Here is an 18,702-nt window from a genome sequence, read left to right as displayed (position 1 = left end):
AACTGGCTAATTAGCATACCAAAGGAGACAAAAACCCCTAGAGCTTTATCGTTGTTGGAATCCAATAATAAACACCCGAGTACAAAAAAGATTATTTGATAATGACACACAGAATTGAAAGCCTTTGAAACAGCAGCTTCTAGAAAAAAAAAATATTTTTGGAAGGGAAAATATCCATAATTATACAGAATAATGCTTATCCATTGGGGAACAGCTCTTGGTTCCTGGAAGAGCTACTTGCAGAACCACTTTGCCTAAGAACGGTGGTGTGGATTGCGTTTATCTGAAAAACTCAAAAAGCCTACAAAAGGCTTCAAATCCCTTCCCAAGTAAACATTCAGTGCTTTCATATTCCCAAAAATTAAACACAGAATTCTTGTCTTAAAAATAAGTGTCCCCTTTTCCCATACCAGGGCCCAGTCAAAGGCTTGAACTCAAAACCAGAGGAATTTACAAAACTTTAGGACTCATTATTCTTCTCAACAGCATTTTCTGGTTTAGAAAGTCTGGAAGTCTCTGTAAATATGCACTTTTTAAAAAAAAGAGAGAGAGAGAGAGCAAAGCAATTGTTGAATTATAAACAAGTTACTCTGAGACACAAGTATAGGAATCCACCAGGACCACGGAGAGAGACAGCCTTGAAAGAAAACCAGACCCTTACTCTTTGGGTTAATATTAATATTGTAGTGATTTTCTTCAGACATTGAGAGGTTGATAACCAGCAGAATAGATTTTTCGGTAGTCATGGTGGGTTTGACTAAGTTGTGAGCATATCTGCCTCTTCCTCCAAGGCATCTGTAGACCATGTTGGTTAACATTGGGCATGTGGTCAAGGCTGGCTTCCCCATGAGAAGCTGACTCACATCCAAGTCAACTCCAGGACCTTTCTAGGACAGGAGACTGTGGGACTCTGAATTTGGGGAGCAGGTGCTAATAGAGAACTTCTGCATAAAGGAACACAGTTGCCAAGCCCTAGTTCCTATTTAAAATGCCTACTGATCACAGAGAAGGCATTGATATTATTTTGCTTGGAGATTACCCAGGTAATTATAATGAACTTGCCTGCAACCCTGGCTCTAAGCCATTTGAATAAAAAGACCCAGAGTCCTGGGTTATTAATACTTTATCCTGTTTCTAGGCAAAGAATCGTTGTTAATGAGTCAAATGGTAATGACTCTTTATACAAATCTGAGTTTAAATGAATAATGCCTCTCCTGTTTTATACATTTTAAAAAAATAATAAATAGATGAGAAATATACTTTTGACTGGCCATCAAGTATCCTACCTTTCTTTATCTCTGGGACCCCTAGTTCCTCTCAGATTTGACAAGATCACTTAAGGACCTTATTTTGTTAGTTTCATACAGAATTATTTCTTTGTTCTTTTTTATAAATTGCCCATTGGCAGTGAAACAAGCCCCAAATCAGAATTTTACTTAGAAAATGTGTCTGAAGGAATAAAATAAATGCCATTTACCCACCACTCCAAAGTATTAATTAGACTTAGCTGTTTGCCAGCTAAGTGCCAGAGGAGCCCATGGTGATTAGCTGCACTAATTGGAATTTCAAGTGGCGCTGATAACCACACAAAGATAATAGGATTATACCTTCCCTCCCTAAAAAAAAAGTAGCTTTGTCTAACTGTTTAGATGATGGCTTTAAGCTGTTTCACACCTAACTATCCCCAGAGAAAGGGAACATTTTTGGATTCTATTTTTATTCCTACAGAGAGAGGGAAATAAAATTATTTCAGATAGTAACAAAAGTACAAAGGAATGTCCCTCTCTGTTTCTCCATCTCAACTTGCTCTCCAAGAAGCACAGAAAAGCAAATTTATGTGACCACCAACAGCAATTCAAGCTGAGTCAGAAAGTCAGTTAGACCTGTCTGTCTCAGCAGGAATATATTTTTGTTTTGGTTTGCAGAAACTCTGTCAGAAATTGATGAACACCTCCATTCCCAGGATGACCAGAGCTATAACTACAACTCATATTTGGGAAAGCTGAGCAGATGTTCTTATTCATATTTTATACATTAAGAAACTATCATTTGAAGAGGTTGAGTCTTTCCCAGTATTCTCTTCACTTGAGAACATTCCACGTTTATAGAAATGTAGCAATTTCCAGACCTAACAGGTCCCACAGGTGTCAAGGGGCAGAGCAGGACTCCACAGCTTCTATCCTCCATCTGTTCACTGGGAGCCAGGCGCTGGACTATCTCCCTGGGCTGAACTGCCTCTTTGGGGTTCAGATACCTCTATTTAATCCCCACAAGTAAAACCCCAATGCGGTGGGGAGCTACAAACACTATGAGTGGGTCACGTTCACTGTCTTACCTTCCCCTTGGATATCCAGGCCAGCTGATGCAGACGATGGCATAAACAATCATAAAAGAAAATTGCATGAGGAAAAAAAGAGGGTGGGGTTGGAAATCTTCTTTCTCAGGTGTTAAATATTCAAAAGAGATAAATTAACATAGATTTGTTTCAAGTAAATATGAAGAGCAAATGCTGGTCACAAAGTTACTTGCACTTGTAATCAGAGTTCTGGTGGCCATGAGGCAGAAATTTTACCCCTGGGCTGGTCAGGTCCCATCAGCAACTTGAGGGGCCATAAGGTGTTTTCCAAGGCAGAAGCAAGACCTACATTGCAAACCTCTCTAGTTTGAAAAAAACAATGGATAAATTTAATTGCACAGCCATTGGTTTTACCCACAGTTGAAAGCGTGCCTTCTCCAGCACGTGGCCTGGTTCACATGGAGAATCTTAGGAGGTACAGAAGCCATGTGGAATTGCCATAGCAATCTAAGGAAGCCTGAAAGGCCAACTTACCCCTACATATCTCCATCACAGGCCCAGGCATAATTTTAGATACTCTTTAGGTTGAGGCATTACATTTTTAGGATACTCTTTTCTGTTATTATTTTATCCAAGAAAGCAATGATTACTCAATATCATATTACTGAAAATGAGTTTGGGGAACCTGAGTCAAAAGCAAGGCCTTGGCGGAATCAAAGAAGGTAGAGATAAATGTATTCGTGTAAAGAAAGACAGGAAAAATATGGGTAGATCCTGAAGCCTTTTCTGGGGGAAACCTAGCAGACAACAAAGTCTTCCTAGGAAAAATGTAAGAATGGTGGGCTCCAGGGAGAGGAATTCCAAAGGTGGGAAAGAGTTCACCAACAGGTGAAAAGAAGTGAATCAAAGATGAACTTTTCTCACTTTAGAATTTTCACTTGGGTTATCAAATAACCAAAATAGGTTCTCTGGTTCACATGATTTTTAGGGTGACTAAGAATTAGTTCCTCCCTAGAATATAAGCTTCAGGCAAGCAAACAAATTGTTTTATTTATTTCTGTACCTTAATGACAAATACTATGTGCTTGGCTCATAAGAAGTACTCAGTAAATATTTTATGAATTAATGCATGAGTGAGGAAAGAAGGAGGGAGGGAAAAGAGAGAGAGAAAGAGAGAAAGAAGAAAGAGAAAAAGTAGGAAAGAAAAGAGAACTATTGAATGCAATTTTTTCTAAGTCTAAGAAAACTGAATCTTTGGCAGTGAGAAATTTTAATAATGGCAATTATGGCTATTCATGCTATAACTTTTGATTCAGAAAATATAGGAGATCAAATTAAATGTGTACTTATTGTCCTAAGGAAATAACTTGGAAGAGATTTTTGTTTGTACTTCTGTGTTAGTAGAGAATGAAAAGGCAGTAAAGCAATAGCTATTGGAAGCTGGAGAAAAAAGGTCTTGAGGTATGTAAGGGCAGAACAATTAGTAAAACAGCCCCTTAAGATAACTTGAAAATTTGAAATTGGTACCCAGAGTTGAAGTAATGCTACAACAAAAACCTAAACTAGTGAAGTGAGCAGAGACCTGACAAACCTCAAGAAGACTCTTAGTAATCATTAGAAAAGCAGTAGGAATTGCTTTTTGAAGCTGGAGAAAAGAAAACCCAAGTTATGTATGTGCAGATTAATTAGCAAAACTGTCATCTACAGTAACATGGAAAACAGAAAGGATACCTAATCTGTAGATCCAGCTAAGGATGATACAGAACGCTGAAAGTAGCACTTGACGTCTTTTAGTTGCTTAAGATAATTTATGGAAGGAGTAAGATGAGCTAAAATAGTAACTTCGTTTTCAAGCAGAATTTAAAGCAAATGTAAACGAATTGGGGGTTTAAATATAAAACAAATTCTTACCCCCAGTGTAAGTTGGTAAAATATTTTCAAAGTAAGAAATTGCCTCAAAAAATATCAAATCCAGGGCACTACCAGTAAAATGAGACCTCAAAGTAAAGACTGAATCAAAGATGTTGCTTATGAGAACTCAGAAAGATTTAGGGCACTGCCTCATATACTCCTGGCTAGACAAAGGGGCTTCTAATAATCCTCAGGACTCATAGAATCTCTCATCTAGGAGGAAAAAAAAAAAAGGTCTTCTAAGTATATTAAGGGCACAGTCCTACAGCACCCTGACTTGCAGGCAAAATTAGAAAGGGGTCAATCTTTATGGATATGACAAAACTACTGCCTAATGAAATGAACCCATAATAAGATTTATAAGAAATCCACAAAGTTTTTAAGAGAATTATACAATATCAACATTGCCAGATTGGACTAAAAGAGACAGAAGTATTTCAAAATGAAACTTGAATTTCAAAATTAAAAGAAAACCTTATCCCCTCAACCTTCTTTGTGCAGAAAGAAAACTGAAAAAGTGACTCAGTTGCAGCCATGGAGAACCACCACCAGATAGCAGAACTAGGACCTAACCATGAAACTGGCATTATGTACCCAACTAGATTTCAGACTTGCTAAGGACTAGTGACTCATGTTTCTCCCATTTCCCCTCTCTGAATAGGTGCTTTTGTTTTCTGTCCTTGCTCCACGATTATAGATTGTGGGTGGTAGGCAGAAAGGGTAAAGACAACTTATCTATTTACCTTAGAGGTATTGAGCTTGAAAGCCACCACACCTAAGAAGCCTTATCCTCCCTGGACCTGATTTAGACAATGAGATTCTAGACTTCAAGCCTGAGTCTGATGCTCTAATGGAATGAGACTATGGGAGACTCAGAAAGGGTAGAACGTAAAGTTGCCTCCTTGATTGACTCTGCACTTGACCATGGAACAAGCTTTGGTTTTAACTGAACATTAGCAATTGCAATGCCAGAAAAGGCTTAATAAGCAACTATGTATTGGGCTTATCCTTTTGGAATGCTCCATCTTGAAACCCAGCTGCCATACTGTGAGGAAGCCCAAGCTAGAAAGAGAGAGAGGAAAGGCCACAGAGAGATACAGAGATACCTAGATAGCCTCTGCAATTACAGTCATCCACCTAAGTCATTAATGAAGAATGAAAACATCTTGGACATTCCAGCCCAGCAGACATGGAGCACAGATGGGCTTTCCCCACCAAGTCTGGGCCAAATTGCAGAAACATGAGTGAGTACATGATTGCTGCTGTTTTAAACCACTAAGTTTTGAGGCGGTTTATTATATAGCAATAGATAACTAAAACAGCTTGTGTGTGTTTCTTTTTTAAAATTATTTTTTCTTTTTATAAATATTCTGTGTGACTTAATTTTCTCATTACTTGACTTTAATACCTAAAAATGTGTTGGAGGGTTTCAAATTCCAGAAATTTAAAGGTTCTCTTCAATTGGGTTTCAGTTAGTATAACACAGTAGAAGAATGATTATATTACATTTTGAATTATATGAGAAAGCAAAAATAAGCACTAACTTTTCAATAGAAGATGAAGAGCCTTAGGACATACTGGTGCTGAGATCACAGGGAAGTTATTCTCCACCATATTATCCTGTTCTATTTTCTTTATAGCATTTATTACGGTATGCAGATATCTCACTTATTTATTTGGTCACCCCTTTGTCATCCTTGTGCCACACTGGAATGTAGCCTCTAGTCTGTCTTTTGTATGTTGGACCACCAGCATTTAGAACATTGCCTGGCACATAGTAAGGGCTCAATAAATGCCCTATGAAACACAGTGCTAATATAAAATATACCTTTTAGGGGGAAAAGTGCCTAAGGTAGAAATTACTAGTGTTCAGCAGCATTTCTAGTCCTCCTCCCCTTCTTGACATGTGGAAGATAACATTTCTTAGCCCCCTTGCATTTGGGTCATTATGGTCATGACACTACTTCTGGCCAACAGACTGGGAGCAGAGTGACATGTGTCACTTTTCAGCTGAAACATTTAAGATCCAGTGCTGGTTTCTCCATGATCTCTTCTCCTGCCACAGGAAACACTGAAGTTTCATGCTGAGTTTCCTGGGGTGCCTTGCTCCCACAATTGAACATGACCACCTTGGAGAATTCTCTGGACCTGCAGAAGATTTTGCCTGAGCAAGAAATAAACTTTGTTGTATTGAGTCACTGAGAGTTAGGAGTTGGTTGATCCTGCAGCACAACCTAACCTATCCTGACTGATATAGTGCTTGGCAATGAGTTTGTATACTCTTGGAACTCTGTAACTATAAAGCTTGCATGGATTTATAGATTCAATGACAATTTATTGAGTATCTATTATGTACAAGGCACTCTGCTAGGTCAAGGAATAAAAATAAATATGAATTAGATACTACTTTCAAGGAGTTTATAGTTTTATAGGAGAGGTAACTTGGGTACGTAAGGAACTGTAATTCAAGGTAGAAAATTGTGAGGGTCATAAGTTAGGTACAGGTAAAGTGTTATGGAAATCTACCTGAGATGGACATGATAAAGATTTCTTAGCCTAGATCCTTATAAGCATGGCAATTTATGAAAGTGAGAGGAATGACTTCCTGTTCATACGTGCCATAGTACAAAAGATCAAGCTGTGATGCCTGCTGTTTCCCCACATTCTCATTTCTCTGTACACTCCCATTCTAGGCTTGTTAGAGGTTGAATTATGTCCCCCCTCAAATTTATATGTTGAAGTCCTAACCCTCTGGTACCTCGGAATGTGATCTTATTTAAGGATATGTTCTTTACAGAGGTAATTAAGTTAAAATGAGGTCATTAGAGTGTACCCCAATCTGACTTGACTGGTGTACTTATAAAAGGGGAAATGTGAGGACAGGCATGCACACAAGAAGAATGCCTGGTGAACATCATGGTAGAGGTCGGGGTAATGTGTTGACAAGACAAGGAACAACAAAAATTGTCAGCAAACCCACAGAAGCTAGGAGAAAAGCATGGAACATATCCTTCTACACAGCCCTTACCACGAATCAGCCCTCTTGACACTTTGATCTAGACTTCTAACCTCCAGAACCATGAGACAATAAATTTCTGTTGTTTAAGCCACCCAGTTGGAGGTACTTTATTACAGAAGCCTTAGCAAACCAATGCAGCCTTAAACAGACGCGGCAGATAGGGAAAGGAATAAAAGCCTGCAACGATTCAGCCAACTCCGTGTTCCAGCTGCGCATTATCTATTTCTCTTTCCTCTTCTTTCCTGGCAACAAATCAGGTTGATGAGAAAAAGGAGGAAAGTAACCAAAAATTTCTGGCTATCATTGCCTGTGATGGAAAAAAGGAAGAAACCTGGTGGGAACTGAGCTGGTTTTTCAGAATATCTAATCAAGCTACTGGAAAAAGAGTGGGTAGAGGGGTGTGTGTGTGTGTGCATGTGTGTGTGTGTGTGTGGTGTTATTATGTTTGCTTTTTTTTTCTTCTTTAGTGAATGTCTTTTAAACACAGTTTTGATTTTTATCCCAAGCAACCAAGTTTAACAGAACATCTAAATTTTAAAATGCTCTAAAGCCTTTCAATGTTTGTGTTTGAAATTTTCTCAAGCTTATACAGTGGGTAAAGCATTAGGATGGTTTGCTTCACATTATTACAATGGATTTCTAACTCATTAACTCTCCAAGCCTTACACACACCAATACAGAGAGGTCCCTTTGGGTACATTTCCCGCTTTTGATCTCTCATGCTCTTTTCATACATAAGATGTGACATGAAGTAATGACACTAGCTCTTAATATCGTTTGTAAAAGTGCTTCTGAAAGCAATTTCAAATAAGGAGAACCAAAATATTTGGAGTAATGTCAGCATCTCTGGTAGAATAGACTCTACAATCTCCCCTGGTGACCACTTTAAAATGCAAATCTCTTTAGTTACTTAAGTTCTGATTCTTTTTTTTAATCTTGGTAGTTTGCAGTCACAGCTAGGATTCTAAACACGCATTTTGCTTCTCTTAAAGGTAAGCCAGCCATTGCCAACACACTTCTAAAGTGACAAAATGAGTATTGCCTTGCTAGACCCCTTACAAAATAGATAAATGACACAATCTCTGCCTTCTAGGGAGGATAAAAAATAATAATGGAAGAAACGGTATTTCCATAAATGCATATATTAACATTTGACTTCATTAAAAAAATGCTCATCTAAAAAAATAATTTCCCTTGAAGTTAAGAAGTTTTATGATAGATCTAACATTAAAGGGAAAAAGAAAAAGGTTGTGGGGCTAATAATAATAATTAGCAGTTATGTTGGCACTTTCTATCTTCAAAGCACTTTGTGAAATATTAACTTGCTAATCTTCCCAACGTTCTTGTCAAGTTTATAAAGCTTTAGCCTGTTCTGATGTTCCCTCCAGTATAATTCTGTATAATATGTGAACATTCATTTGATTTTAGCAAACAAACACTACTGGAGATCTGATCAGCCCACACAGTGTCTGATAAACCCAGTCAGCTCACAAATTTTAGTGTGAAGAAAAGATGGTACTTCCTGCCTCATTAGTCCAAAGACTCACTGAAAATTGAAAGTTCTGAACTTATTTACAAAACAGAAACAGACTCAGGCTTCGAAAACAAACTTAGGGTTACCAAAGGGGAAAGGTGAGGGAAGGGAGGATAAATTAGGAGGTTGGGATTAACATATACACACTATGTACTATATATAAAATAGGTAATCAACAAGGACCTACTATATAGCAAAGGGAACTCTACTCAGTACTCTGTAATAACCTACATGGGAAAAGAATCTAAAATAGAATGGATATATGTATAACTGAACGACTTTGCCGTACACCTGAAATTAACACAACATTGTAAATCAACTATATCCCAATATAAAATAAAAATCAAATAAAAAAAAATTGAAGGGTCTGCCTAGAAAAAGGATGATCACTTTAAGCACCTAACCATATTTTATGAAAATGGGCTTTTTCTGTGTTTTTCTCTCTTTAAATTATGAACTCTTTAAGGAAAAAAACTGTGTGTTTTTCATATCATTTCCAAGGATCATTTTACCTGTGTAGGGTCAGAGTGATGCCTAATAAACATTAGTTGAGCAATACAAATGAAGTCTTTCTTGAGAACCTATTATTAAACTGGGAAGAATAAATAACATGTGGAATCTTTCCTGCTGTCTTGGAATTTAGCACAGAAGAGGAAGCAAGAGTTATGTACAGAAAATAATTAGACACAAAATACAGAATACAACTAAGTGCCGTGATGTTTGGCACAAGAAATAAATGCTAGGGGAGAATTATATATTTTTTTTGGCTTTTCAGCCCATTAACCCCACGTCCTTCCTTTGAGTTTATACATGTTTGTCTAACCAACTTTTGACCTGCAATAAATCATTACCATAGTAAAATATTACATTTCTTAGAATGCTTAATACAGAAACTTCACTCATTTGGGAATTATATACATATTTAAAAAGTTTCTTCCTGTACAAAAAAACAAAAACATACAGAAATAAACACACACACACACTCACACACACACTGGACTCTGATGATGACCCACAGTCTAAATTAAAGCCTTAGGGCGTTTTGAAGAAAAAGTAACATAGCTCCAGGCTTTAATTGAAATTTGTATGACTTTTATGAATTTGAAGAAAGTTTTTTTTTTCGTAAAAAAGAATTTACTTAAATTCTTCTTAAGGTGGAACTTTATTTTTCATTCCTTTTTTTTTCCACATGGGAATTTTGTTGCAGTTGTGGTAATCCATAGCCCCACTACACATGTGAATCCATAGTGTTTTTTCCAGGAAATTCTGAATCTTGTCAGGATATTCTACAGGTACCATAAATTGACATGTCCAAACAGAATTCATTATCTTCCCATCAAACCCAAATTTATTCTTTCTCCCAGCTAGGAAGTCCCCTAAACCTGGGGCCATCCTTCATGCTTCCCTCTCCCGCGTCTCCATCTTATCCGCAATGAAGTCCTATCTATTCTACCTCATCAATACCACTCTAATCCCTCCCTCCCTGTATCCCGGCTCTCTCAGCCGCGTTTCAGGACCAAGGTCAGTGCATCCTTCTAAGCAACCTCATCATACCTTACCCGCCACCCCATCCACTCCAGCCCCCAGACTCTCCCTTCTTCAAGCCAACCTTTTCTTCACCACCTGTACCAGTTACTTTATTGTCTCTGAGCACCAAATATACCCTTCTCTGCCCTGCTTGGAGATACTGGAGCTGAACCTAATAAACATTTCTTTTGCGAGGGGGCACAGTGTCAGGTCTTGTCAGTAGAGGGCGCTGGAGGGAGACTGCAAGAGGAAGGGGCTTCTCTTCCTGGTTCCAGCGCGTTTGTTCCTACTGAGCCTTGAGCGTAATTTCTCGCCATTCCACAGTTCCCTTGCCGGTGGTGTCCAGGAGACCCAGCGACGCAAACCCTCCCACGAGTTCCTTCCACACTCCACCAGGTGGCTTCCTGCTCACCAGCCCAGCCTGCAGCGCCTCAGCGAACTCCTCTGCCCTCTACTGGACCACACTAATGAGTCATACCCTTGGCGGCAGGGAGGGGAACCTCTTCCAGTTTTGTCCTTTCCTTGCGTGCTCTCTCTCGGTCCCGTAAGTAATGACTGCTTTCTACATCTTATGCCTGTGTTCTTGAGGGTTCCCTTTAGAGTTCTTAGTGGTAATAACCTTTAACTAGTTAAAAATTTGTATGCAGTAGTTTTCCCTGTTTAAATTACTATTGTGTGTTCATTCTCCTGACTGGTTCACCACTTTTGTTCTAAATATACATCAAAACCTGCTAAAACCCTGCAGCAACTTCCCACCTTATATAACATTAAATCTAAATTATTTTGGGGTCCAAAACAAAAGCCTACTTGGGAACTATAATCATACAGTGTGGCAGTCTCCACAGATCAGATGGATGACCCATGAGGATTAAACTGCTACTTGCCTTGGTTGTTGGTGGACATGGCATTTGACCACAGATACCACAGGTTACTCAGACATACCCTACTTGCCCTTGTTCACTGCAGTCCACCTCCAGCTAGAGCTGTTGGACCACAGCACTCACTGCCCACAAAGCTTCATGGTACCCAAGGGCAAAACAAACCCAGCTAGATAGAATAGTACTCAGTTTTTCCCATCATCCCAGCTCAGCCCAAAGGCCTTCAATACATTCCCTGAAGGGAGAAAGTCCACCGAAAGAATTCAAAACATGTTTGAGACAAACTTTCTCCTTGCTGAAGTCACAGAAATGGCTGGTTCTACCTGTTTCCTTCTAAAAGGCCTGCAGTCACATGACAATGACTGTAGTCCTAGGCTGCCGTATCTTTCACCCTTCCCACAGCCATCACCAGGAGCCCAATTCATCCCATCCTTAACAGCACTCTTCAGGTTTATCTGTCAGGGGAAAAGATCCAGATTAAAAATGAAACAACCATTTCTCTTGCTTGACAAGGGCAGACCGACTCTGCCAAATTTCCATCCCTATCATTGGGGAACAGGACTTTAGGAAATAAATAATAAATGCTTTCTGGCCTAGGGCCACCTAGCTTGGAAGACTTAGGGACTCCTTATCTTAGTGCAACAATTATTCCAGTTAATAGGTTAAGGGATATATATATATATATATATATATATATATATATATATATATGATTACCGGTAATCCTTTCACACTGTTGTTTGGTACTTATTTGAGATGCGGGGCACACATATTGAAGGATTAGCTCCCCTCTCTCCTTACTCATATCCTTAGAATGATACCACTTCCTGCTATCTTCTCTTGCAGAATAGAAATGAAGAATAGTTACACTAGGGGAGTTATTACAATCAGGCTCTTTCATATCTTTAAGGCAATTACAGGCAAAGACAAGAGTGCCTAATGCACAGCATTTCCAGAATTTGTAATTTCGACATCTCATCTTGCCAAGCCATGATAACATCCAGATGTTGCCCTATTGAAAGGTGTTAAATAGAATAAGCCTCGAGCCAAGAGCACTTCCATGTTTTATTTTGGGGGCTTCCAAAATCTAAAGTGTACTTTTTTTCTTTACAATATCAGAAATTCAGTGGTTTAGGAAATAATGTTCTGGTCTGCATGATGCCTTAGTGTCTGATAATAATAAGAGCAGCAGTAATATTTTAACACTTATATGGTGCTGTGTGCTTTTCAAATATTAATTCAGTTAATTCCCTCTGGATTCTCGCCTGAGTCAACCACCTTCACCACAAATTTCTCCAGATTGTTATCTAATTTTGGACAGGGTAAAATGCCACTTCTTCCAGGGTTGTTTGCAAGTAATAAGAAGGAAACTGACCCTCGTTGAAGACTTTGCCAGGGGATGAGATAGGCAGTCCTCATAAATCCACAAGGAGAAGGTACTGTGCTCATTCACAAAGTTTGCCTAAGACTTTGGAGAAGGAAATTAAATCCTAAAGTCCACACTCACCGTCACATTCTGGGTGAGAGTTACATAGGAGCCATTGAAGGTGATGGGGTTTATTTTACAGAGCAGACTACACATGCTAGAAAAGGACTGCCTGCTCTACTCACCCTGCAAGTCCTTTCCAAGTTCCTGGAATGTCTCTGTGAGCCCTGCACTCAGTACCCCTACATCTCACAGACATGGGCCTTGCTGTGGGATGGCACACTGTGCTAAGGGGGCACTTAGGGGGGGCACATAACCCAGCCTTCAGATATCAAGGATGGCTTCCCAAAGTCCAAGGCATGACCTGAACAAATGAAAAGGCATTGCATAACCAGGCCCAGAGATCCTTCATTTTCACTATACTTGCCATTTCTCTTGAGTTGAAGGTCTGGGGCTGGAGGGATAACTTTAAAAGTCCAGTGTCAGATGCATCTCTTTAGATTTGTCCTGTTCTGAATTTTCTTTAATGAGGTTAGCAATCTCACTAGTTTCTTACCCCAAGAAGGTTCTCTATGGCATTCCCCTGCTCCTTTTAGGAGTCAGCATGAACTTTCTGACTGTCCTTAGCAGAGAAATGCAAATAGAACCCACAAATCTCTTACCCCTGTGCAAATGGATGAAGTTAGTGTCAGCTGAGTGCCCTCTGGGTGAGAAAGAGAGATGCTTATCTTAGATTCACTCATAGAGTTGGAACCTGTCTGAACAACAAACTGTCCTAGGGAAATAGCATCTTTCTCTATGGATACAGCACAAGGTCAAAGGGTCTAGGCTAGGGCATCCCATGGACCAAAGTTGAGAGTAGGGTAACATGCCTCTAGGCATGTCAAGGAACAAAATACAGGGGTTGTTCAAAGATGTAGTATCCTAAGAATTTTTAAGTCAGTCTAAAAGCAGATATTCTGAAATCTAAGAATATCTAACCCTCTTACAGATGCTTCAGAGCAGAAACACGCTGCCACATTTGTTCATGGATGTGTTAACAGCTGCCACCATCCTCTAAACCACTTCCTTTCTAAGCTACTCGGATCCACTGGGATACACACTTTATAAGGCCTCACAACAGCCCTACACCCTGTGTGTCTGGAATGAAGGCAAAGAGAAAAATTTCCCTTCCTACCAAAAAAAAAAAAGCATGAAATTGAATGTAAATCAAAGAGTTTTTGAGAGCACATATTATTTGGGAACACAAAGATAAGAGAGACGTGGCCTTTCCTCCCTGGAAGAGCTCCTAGAGCCCAAAGTAAAAGACAGATTGATAACAATAATTGATAAACAATCCAGGCCCTCATTCATTCATTCAACAAACATCCCTTGCTCAGTTTGGAGGTAAAAGCATATGCAAAGTCATACATGAGTACAGAGATGCCATGCTGTACCAAGGATATCCAAAAAGAAGTAGGAAAAAACTGAACAATCTAAGCTAAGGAAGGATTCTAATGTGTGCTTGCCCACCCTGCTTAGAAAGTCCTTATATCAAGGGGAAGGTGAGAGTTGGGATGTTTGTAGTTAGCAGGGAAGAGAAGTGGTATTTATTCAGCACTTTCCTTATAAATCCCTGAGAGGTCCATGAAGACTGTAAGCTTTTTTTTTTTTTAGGGAAGGATTTTTTATTTATTTTTATTTTTGGCTGTGTTGGGTCTTCGTTTCGTATGAGGGCTTTCTCTAGTTGCGGCAAGCGGGGGCCACTCTTCATCGCAGTGCGCGGGCCTTTCACTATCGCGGCCTCTCTTGTTGCGGGGCACAGGCTCCAGACGCGCAGGCTCAGTAGTTGTGGCTCACGGGCCTAGTTGCTCCGCGGCATGTGGGATCTTCCCAGACTAGGGCTCGTACCCGTGTCCCCTGCATTGGCAGGCAGATTCTCAACCACTGCGCCACCAGGGAAGCCCAAGACTGTAAGCTCTTTGAGAGCAAGAATCATGTCCTACTCAACCCAGGATTCCAGTACTTGATATAGAATAGTTAATTAATATATATATATTTTTTTAAGTCTTTGCCAGTATGATTGGGTTTTTTTAAATAGATCTTTATTGAAGTATAATTGCTTCACAATACTGTGTTAGTTTCTGTTGCACAACAAAGTGAATCAGCCATATGCATACACGTGTCCCCATATCCCCTCCCTCTTGAGCCTCCCTCCCATCCTCCCTATCCCACCCCTCTAGGTCATGGCAAAGCACGGAGCCGATCTCCCTGTGCTATGCTGCTGCTTCCCACCAGCCAACTATTTTACATTCGGTAGTGTATATATGTCGATGCTACTCTTACTTTGCCCCAGCTTCGCCCGACCCCCATGTCATCAAGTCCATTCTCTATGTCTACCTCTTTATTCCTGCCCTGCAACTAGGTTCATCAGTACCACTTGTTGTTTTTTTTTTTTTTTTAGATTCCATATATATGCATTAGCATACGGTATTTGTTTTTCTCCTTCTGACTTACTTCACTCTGTATGACAGACTCTAGGTCCATCCACCTCACTACAAATAACTCAATTTCATTTCTTTTTATGGCTGAGTAATATTCCATTGTATATATGTGCCATATCTTCTTTATCCATTCATCTGTCGATGGGCACTTAGGTTGCTTCCATGACCTGGCTATTGTAAACAGTGCTGCAATGAACACTGGGGTGCCTGTGTCTTTTTGAATTATGGCTTTCTCAGTGTATATGCCCAGTAGTGGGATTGCTGGGTCATATGGTAGTTCTATTTTTAGTTTTTTAAGGAATCTGCATACTGTTTTCCATAGTGGTTGTATCAATTTACATTCCCAACAACAGTGTAAGAGGGTTCCCTTTGCACCACACCCTTTCCAGCATTTATTGTTTCTAGCTCTTGTGATAATGGCCATTCTGACTGGCATGAGGTGATACCTCACTGTAGTTTTGATTTGCATTTCTGTAATAATTAGTGATGTTGAGCATCTTTTCATGTGCTTCTTGGCCATCTGTATGTCTTCCTTGGTGAAATGCCTATTTAGGTCTTCCACCCATTTTTTAACTGGATTGTTTGGTTTTTTGATATTGAACTCCATGAGCTGTTTGTATATTTTGGCGATTAATCCTTTGTCTGTTGTTTCATTTGTAAATATTTTCTCCCATTCTGAGGGTTGTCTTTTTGTCTTGTTTATGGTTTCCTTTGCTGTGCAAAAGCTTTTAAGTTTAATTAAGTCCCATTTGTTTATTTTTGTTTTTATTTCTTTTACTCTAGGAAATGGGTCAAAAAAGATCTTGCTGTGGTTTATGTCAAACAGTGTTTTTCCTATGTTTTCCTCTAAAAGTTTTATAGTGTCTGGTCTTACATTTAAGTCTTTAATCCATTTGGAGTTTATTTTTGTGTATGGTGTTAGGTAGTGTTCTAATTTCATTCTTTTACATGTAGCTGTCCAGTTTTCCGTGCACCACTTATTGAAGAGGCTGTCTTTTCTCCAATGTATGTTCTTGCCTCCTTTGTCATAAATTAGGTGCCCATATGAGCATGGGTTTATCGCTGGGTATTTATCCTGTACCATGGATCTGTATTTCTGTTTTTGTGCCAGTACCATACTGTCTTGATTACTGTAGGTTTGTGGTATAGTTTGAAGTCAGGGAGCCTGATTTCTCCAACTCCGTTTCTCTTTCTCAAGATTGCTTTGGCTATTCGGAGTCTTTTGTGTTTCCATACGAATTGTAGGATTTTTTGTTCTAATTCTGTGAAGAATGCCATTGGTAGTTTGATAGGGATTGCATTGAATCTGTAGATTGCTTTGGGTAGTATAGTCATTTTCATAATATTGATCCTTCCAAGCCAAGAACATGGTATATTTCTCCATCTGTTTATCTTTGATTTCTTTCATCTTTGATTTCTTTCATCAGTGTTTTATAGTTTTCCGAGTACGAGTCTTTCGCCTCCTTAGGCAGGTTTATTCCTAGGTATTTTATTCTTTTTGTTTCAATGGTAAATCGGAGTGTTTCCTTAATTTCTCTTTCTGATTTTTCATTGTTGGTGTATAGGAATGCTAGAGATTTCTGTGTATTCATTTTGTATCCTGCAACCTTACCAAAGTCATTGATTAGTTCTAGTAGTTTTCTGGTGGCATCTTTAGGATTTTCTTTTTTTTTTTTTCAAGCCAGAGAATGTAATCCTTTAATAACAACTATTTATTTATTCATCCACTGTGCTCCAGACACCGTTTTAGATGTTGGAGATGGCTGTGAATAAAACAGGTAAGCTCCTTTTAGTCTTGAGTCACACAAATAAAGGAACATATTCTCAAAGCAAGGTTAAGCAATTTATGTCCTTCAGTCAGCTTTTTGTAGACCTCCAATGTTGTCTTCACTCTGTAGTTTTTCTCAGTCTGTGAGTCTCTTTTATCTCTTTCCTTTTTTTCTCCATCACAGTGTCACATGGTGGATCAGAGGCTTTGTGGATAGATAGATAGACCTTGATGGAACTTTGACTTAGCCACATCTCAGCTGTTTAACTAAAATCAAGATATGTTAACCTTCAGAACCCCAGTTTCCTCATTAAAAGAAATAGAAACAATAAAACCTATATCACAGGATTGTTGCTGAAGAGTAAATAAATAATGCAGGTAACTTATAAATAGTAACAATCATTTTGCTTTTATCTCTACCAGATTTTTGGTGCATTTTGAGGCAGAGCCTCTTTATTCTTGAGGAATACTCTTCTGTGCACAGGTATTTATGAATTATAATATTACTGTTCACAGCCTGAGCCAAGTGGGAGATTCATAAAACAACAACAAATCATTGACTTTACAGTAATGTGGGTCTTTCCCATACAGACAAAACTCTGGGTTTTGGCACATATAGGAAGACAAGTCAACACTAATATTGATGCTGCAAAAATATTTCAGTGCTAAATTTTTCACTTAAACACAAAGTTAGTAACATCAATTGGGACTATATCCCAAGGGAATTTTAAGATGGGAATTTCTTACTTTCCATTTAGAAGTAGTAGTGCACATAAGCACATTTAAAAGCTGTGACAAAGAGAAAAACAGTAGTCATTCTATTATCACGAATTAGAGACAATTATTCATATTGAGATACAAACATATGATAACATAATTATTGATACCATTTAAGTGTTTCTTATGTGTCTGATCTTTTAAAAATAGAATTTGTATTCCTCATTATTACAAAGTAAGATATATTATATTCATTTGCAGGTAGAATAAAGACTCAGCAAGATGAGGCTGCCCATTAGAGAAGCCCAAGAGTCAATGTCTCAGTAGATGTTTCAATTTAGGTAGGATGCTAATGGCAACTAGATCTTGCTTCCATATCTTTTTTTAAAATTTAATTTTATATATTTTTTATACAGCAGGTTCTTACTAGTTATCTATTTTATACATATCAGTGTATACATGTCAATCTCAATCTCCCAATTCATCCCACCACCAACCCCCCCGCCACTTTCCCCCTTGGTGTCCATACATTTGTTCTCTATATCTGTGTCTCTATTTCTGCCCTACAAACTGGTTCATCTGTACCATTTTTCTAGGTTCCACATATATGCGTTAATACACGATATTTGTTTTTCTCTTTCTGACTTACTTCACTCTGTATGACAGCCTCTAGGTCCATCCATGTCTCTACAAATGACCCAATTTTGTTCCTTTTTAATGGCTGAGTAATATTCCATTGTATATATGTACCACATCTTCTTTATCTATTGGTCAATCAATGGGCATTTAGGTTGCTTCAATGACCTGACTATTGTAAATAGTGCTGCAATGAACATTGGGGTGCATGTGTCTTTTTGAATTATAGTTTTCTCTGGGTATATGCCCAGTAGTGGGGTTGCTGGGTCGTATGGTAGTTCTATTTTTAGTTTTCTAAGGAACCTCCATATTGTTCTCCATAGTGGCTGTGTCAATTTACATTCCCACCAACAGTGGAAGAGGGTTCCCTTTTCTCCACACCCTCTCCAGCATTTGTTGTTTGTAGATTTCTGATGATGCCCTTGCTAACTGGTGTGAGGTGATACCTCACTGTAGTTTTGATTTGCATTTCTCTAATAATTAGTGATGTTTCAGCAGCTTTTCTTG

General features: G+C 38.8%; 1 pseudogene across 1 annotated transcript in view; it reads right to left on the bottom strand.

Moving 5' to 3' along the window:
- The window catches only part of LOC309615804 (pterin-4-alpha-carbinolamine dehydratase 2-like), a 32,595-nt pseudogene extending 19,848 nt beyond the window's left edge, over positions 1 to 12,747 (bottom strand). The window contains exons 1-3 of the transcript in view: positions 12,673 to 12,747; positions 11,489 to 11,620; positions 10,578 to 10,738 (exon numbers count right to left, since the gene is read on the bottom strand). The product of the transcript in view is annotated as a pterin-4-alpha-carbinolamine dehydratase 2-like (transcript). The remainder of the gene's footprint in view (positions 1 to 10,577; positions 10,739 to 11,488; positions 11,621 to 12,672) is intronic.
- Between the last annotated feature and the right edge of the window lie 5,955 nt (positions 12,748 to 18,702).

Source organism: Balaenoptera borealis, assembly GCF_965194805.1.
Source record: "Balaenoptera borealis genome assembly, chromosome: 18".
Lineage (NCBI taxonomy): Eukaryota > Metazoa > Chordata > Mammalia > Artiodactyla > Balaenopteridae > Balaenoptera > Balaenoptera borealis.
The sequence above is the reverse complement of the archived record's forward strand: the minus strand, read 5'-3'. Positions and strand labels throughout refer to the sequence as shown.